The following is a 5,903-nucleotide window of genomic DNA, read 5'->3' as shown; positions in this document are numbered from 1 at the left end:
TACTCCATCAGAAGGAGACGCAATGGAGACCTGATATTTTTCACTAAGCTCTTAATTTATGGATTCCTATCAGGATGTAATGAGGGTTTCAGTTAATGCTACAAGAAAAGCATTTTTGAAAATTAATGATATACTGTATCGTTACTGATTTAATGTCCGACAGTTCGTGTTTGTCATTGCGTTTTTTGTTTTTTTCTGGATTTTTCCTATCCCCCACCCATTTCCATTTCCTCTTGCAGTCATTTCCTCTGCTTGCCCCCCACGGTTCTCTAAGGTGGGGTACAGACAGTCGCACATCACCTCTGTGACACCAGATGCTGTTACTCGGCCCTTTTCACCTGCGGGAGTCGGGCTTCCCATGGAGACTCACTCTATCACCCCATGTCCTTCCCTCATCCCTACAGGTCGTGAACCACCAGATGCCTGACAACCATGATTAGATGCTTCTCCTGGCTGCTTTGCACCTGTGGACACAACCAAGCCAGGGGTACCGCTACTGGGAAGCAAACCCAAGTCTCCATGAGTGTGTTTTACCCCTTCAGCCTTTGTCCTCCTGCGTTACACAGTATATATCACCTAACTGAATATGTAACACTCAACCTCTGAAGGTGATTTGAAGCCTGCGGTCCACACATGAGGCTGTATGTTCTCTGACCCACCTTTGCTCTGCAGCTTGTGCAACAGATTCCTCACAAGTCCCTCCAGACCTCTCATAGGAGGACATAGGGGATGTTGTGGTGTGAGGACTTTCACTAACAGGATCCAATACTGGCCCTAGACCCCTGATATCACATGTTTACATAACATACATGGGAGGGAGGGAGAGAGGGAGTACTGTGGGCCAAGCTACTGCACACCTCCCATGATCACAGCCTTATTTACAGTCATCTCCCACAGCCCTTGATTGATGGCAGCCATCTCATTAACACCACAGCAGCCCAAGGCCTCCTTACATGTCCGATTGGCACCTCCTCCCTCACTCAGGCTGCAGCACTGCAATTAAAATTCCCCTGAATACTCACTATTCTTAAGGGCAAGATAGAAGGGCTTCACCTCCTATACCTGCTCCCCTCTGTTGTTCCCCGGCTCAGAAATCAGGAGAGAAAATGTAAAGAGGCAAGTGGTGGGATGGGGCAAAAGAGAGAGAGGTTAGGGGGAGGGGAGCTTGTACAATGTGAATGATTTATTAGCGTAGCTGGACACTTAATAATTACTTAACACACACACTCATAGATCACCTTTACAGTATTTCTGTCAGGCGACGGCGCAAGAATGGAAATGATGTGTGATTGATGCCAGGAAGCAGAGGCACGGCCCAGGGGGAAAGCAGTGCAAGGTCTTACTTATAAAAACATCAATCAGGGTGCACAGTCTGTGAAGCCAGGGGTTGTGAAACACCACAGGAACACCACCCCCACCCTCCACTCTGTGAACAAGGCTCGCCTCAGAAGGAAGCGGGGTTCCTTGGGTCGCTTAATGAAGACACTGACGCCATGCAAAGCTGCGACATACAGAAAAGAAGCGTATCAAAGCGGGGGATGATCACACAAACCACGAACCGGTAGTCGTTTACAAACCAACATCATGAGGCTCAGAGTGGCGTTTTCACAGTGCAGCAGCAACGTTTATAGACTGGATTTATGTATTTGTTTCTGAATATGAACCAGTGACGGCAGGGACAGAAGTGTGCCCAGAGTGGAACTGTAGCTTCAATGAACCCCGCAGGATGTTTTGTTTACGTTCAGTAGTTTCTACGACATCATCTTTATGTAGTCTCAACCTTTAAAACTAGCGGCTGGACTCAAACACAGGTATATATGTGTGTGCTCACCCCCCAAAGGTAAAACACACTTCTGTCCTGACCGCTCGCCACTAAACTCTCATTTGCATTGGAGAGAGTGAGAGAGGGGGAGAGAGAGAGAGAGATGTATGTGCATTTTAAAGAAAGGCGACAGTTAAATGCACAGCGTCGGTGTTTCCATTGAAGTGAAGCTCCGTGTTGTATCACCGTGGTAATGATTCCATCCTCAAATCTGTCCGTGCGTCATACAGACCAAATGCTTTGGCTGTAATGAGCGAAACGGCCATTAGGCTGGTTTACGGTGACATGTTGCACCGAGGCCATTAAGCCAAAAATGAATCACGTCAACATCACCTGAACATAACAGAGCAGAGTAATTATTGCCTGTTGACAACGATGTCTCCCCCATTGGTTCAAAAAACAAGATCTCATCGGCTGTTCCCATACAGCTCCCTTTGTCTGAGCACTGTGCCTTGTTAGGATGTAAAACTCGCAACAGTTTCCTGCTGTTTCTCGACTTCCACTGTACCACCATTAATCTCATGTAAATCCCAGTCTCTTCTTTGTCCGTACAAAAGGCAGCGTGCTCCTGTAATCATCCATCATGGCCCCAAGTGGGAAATAACACACTCAGACTTCATGTCCTACGTCACCACAAAGTCTGTTTCTATTCCAGCTTGGTGAATTACTTCATGACATGACATTTAACAGCTTTTCTCACAGCAAACTGTGCGGCAAAAACTGAAATGCAGAGAGAACATTGGCGAGATGAGTGAATTTCCTTCCTTTCATAGTGCGAGATGATCCTGTGCCAGTCAGACTCGGCTTGTCACAGCTGATGACGGCAATCTACAGCGCATCTGCACAAAGTGTTTGAAGGCCTTTCTTGTGATTTCTGCGCTTTGTCTGCCTTCAGTTGTATAGTGTGTATACTACAATACCATCCAGACATAAGATTACAGGGAAGATTGTGGTGTAATTTGAGTTTTCAGTGAGGTTTTGTATTTCTGAGCTCGGCATAAGGTATCTTCCCGGTGTGTCTGGTTTAGCTGCCATTTCGGTTGAACCTGAGCTCGTTACCATAAAGCAATTTCACATAACCCTCCCCCCCTGAAATGCAGCGGTTTAGCTCAAGATATCCCGCACCGTTTGCTATGCTAGCTTGTGTCTTTGTGTGTTTGTTTTTAAAGATCAGCGCAGAGCTCGATCGCAGGCCAAATATAGCTCAGACAATCCGAAATGCAACAAACCCGTCATCCGCAGAGAAAGAGAGAGCGAGAAACAAACTCTACATTACTGCTCCTGTAAATCATGCAACCTTGACGCTGGCCTCTGTTCATTACGCTCACCTTCACAAAGGTCATTTGTCAAGTCTCTGTTAATTGTGTTTTCCATGGGACATACAGCCCTGCACCGCCTGTGTCATTTCAAATGTTGATAAGCGCCTGATTGTCCCCCGTGCTTGTTATTTGCGTGATGTTATGGCATGAAAGCGGTGGTGAATATGCTAATGAGCCTTTTTATGATCTAACGCCGAAGAAATTGCTCTGCTTCTTTAGCGGCGGGAATAAAACCTAGTTTGGTTCAAGCGTATAAGGTTCACTTTCCTCATACATGTGAACACTTCTACTGTATGTGAAGTTTTATTCAAACACTAATCGTTTTTGCCATCTGTGAGGACATATTTGAAGTTCATTTTAATCTTTTGTTTGCTTTCACTTTGCCAATTTTTCAGCGTGTCATTGGAGACTTCCTCGCTGGAAATGTGAAAGTACCTCTGCTTCCCCCCCTGCTACCTATTTGCATTGCATTATGGTGCAGGTGCAGTGGCTTGGGAAAGGTCTGGAACCACGCTAATGAACAGCCTTGTTTTAATTAACTTCAAGTTAAAATGGCGTGAAATTGAAAATGATTATTGCCAAAGTAAACATGCCTAATTAGGATATAAAGGGTGTAGGTAAATTATTTGATAAGTAATGTTTATTTCGACCTGCATATCACCGGGTTTGGGTTTCAGGTTAGGAATTAATTTCTAGCAGCAAATACTGAATGCACAGTTGGCGATGCTCTAATTTTGTAATTTTAATGTTCATTTGCAGATTACAGTCCACAGCCTGGGCACAAGAAATGAAACAAACAAAATGGACTCAGATAAGTTACGTAGCCCTGCTTCTGCATTCTGCACTGTGCCTTCTTTACCAGTAAATGATAGGCGACAGAAGCATTTTCCCTCTCATCAACTTTCGAGAAAATAAGTCTAAATATCTTACTGGATTCACACTTTTTTTTTAGCTGATAAGGCGTCGGAATACCTGCACTAAACAAAGCTTTCATATTTCAATCAGCGCAGTGCAGCAGAACAGATTGAGAGGCTGGCACTGACAGGAAGCTCTCTGCCACTGGGTGATGAATGAGCCTGTCAGATTAGTGACAACTGATCATGTCCATTGACTCCAAGCTTAATTTTGCTGATTGCATCGTAAGCGTTGACGCGTGTACAGACACATGCTCAGACATTAGCATTTGGACCGGCATCTCCTACGTGGTTCCTTCCGATTCTCTGTGGTTTGTTATGACATGTCGGCGTCAAAGTTGTCAACATCGACAGGAGCTCATCGCTGGTTTTGTTTACAACAGTGCGCTGACCTTTCACACGTGTTTTGAAATGCTTGGATCATGTGGTGACAAGCCTGTAGTTGTGTTTTGATAGGCCTGGAAGAAAGCTTTATTTCAAATGGATAGGTTTTCCTTTTCTTCGGTATTTCAAACAAATAGTCTCCAGTCTGTGAAGTTACTGGGTGTCCATGTAAATACGCTTTCATTTACGCGTCTGCCTTATTGAATTCAAATGAGCCTCAGACCTCAATGCAGAGCTTCTTCTGGATACACTTCTGTGGACATGAGCAGAGTTACATGAATATTTCATCAGAGAAACATCTTTCTATAATGTACATGGTTAAAAAAATATTTCTTACTTGTTGAATATTTTGGGCACTCATTAGAGCTCATACCGCCACCAAGGCAGAACAAGTGTACGCGCAATCTGTGTTGTCTGATCATACACTGGAGAAAAACAACTACAGTTAACATATTTATCTTTCTCTGCACTCATTTGTGCTGCTTTCATGTTCCTGTGCTATTTATTATTGTACGGCAATCATCAATTCCAATGACTTTAAACTGATGATTGCAAACAAATCAACGGGTAGATGGAATGCATGAAAATATAGGGAGAGGGAAAAAAGTAATAGTAGGAAAAAATAGATTTAGATCACTTACAGTTCAGACTTTACAGGCAAAAATGCCAAGGATTCTTTCCTGCATCAAGTCCAAGTTGCCCACCAAGTATCAATGAAATCTTAACTTTTGAAGATATCCTGCTACAGAAAAAAAGACACACCGAAAGCATAACGTCCTTGGCGGAGGTATGAATGCAACTCCATCCATCCAAACTTAAAGTTCAACAATAGTAATTCATAACTGATCATTTATGGCCTGTGATGCCATAACAGAATCCCCCAAAACTGACAAAATAACACAACACAAGTTGCTGAAGCAAACGGAATCACACCACATGCAATAACTGCAAAGAGCGACAGAATCAGTTGCAGCATTTAATGGAGCTTCTTGAACAGCAGCCGTTGCCTCAGCTTGGCAGTAACTCTCCTGGCAGGAAAGCAGGATAGCAGCTCGGTCACAGCTACAGGATTTTCCATAAACTTAAACCCCTCGGAGTATTGCTCTCTTAACTATTTAAGTAGTACTTAGTACATCCTGAAGGAGATGTTCAGGCAGAGAACATGTAAGGTTGTGAACAATACCATTGAATTCTTTGGAATCTGGATCTGTGAATACTCGAAAGCCTTTTAAAAAATGATGCTGTCAGTGATCTCATAATTAAGGCGGTGAAACTAAATGAACATTGTATAGAACTAATGATACATGTGCTGAGATGCAGCTTTGATTCAATGAACAGTAATTTAAAAGCCAACACTTGCGACAACTACAATGTGTCTAGTTTTATCTTATCAACTGTAATTACGGATAAATGGATCAATAAAAACCAATGCAACTGAGCTGGGTCTTTGCCAAGTCAGGCCCA

Source organism: Genypterus blacodes, unplaced genomic scaffold (genome assembly GCF_046128005.1).
Source record: "Genypterus blacodes isolate CSIRO-AG114 ecotype Tasmania unplaced genomic scaffold, CSIRO-AGI_Gbla_v1 ptg000093l_1, whole genome shotgun sequence".
Lineage (NCBI taxonomy): Eukaryota > Metazoa > Chordata > Actinopteri > Ophidiiformes > Ophidiidae > Genypterus > Genypterus blacodes.
Note: the sequence above shows the minus strand (reverse complement) of the source record.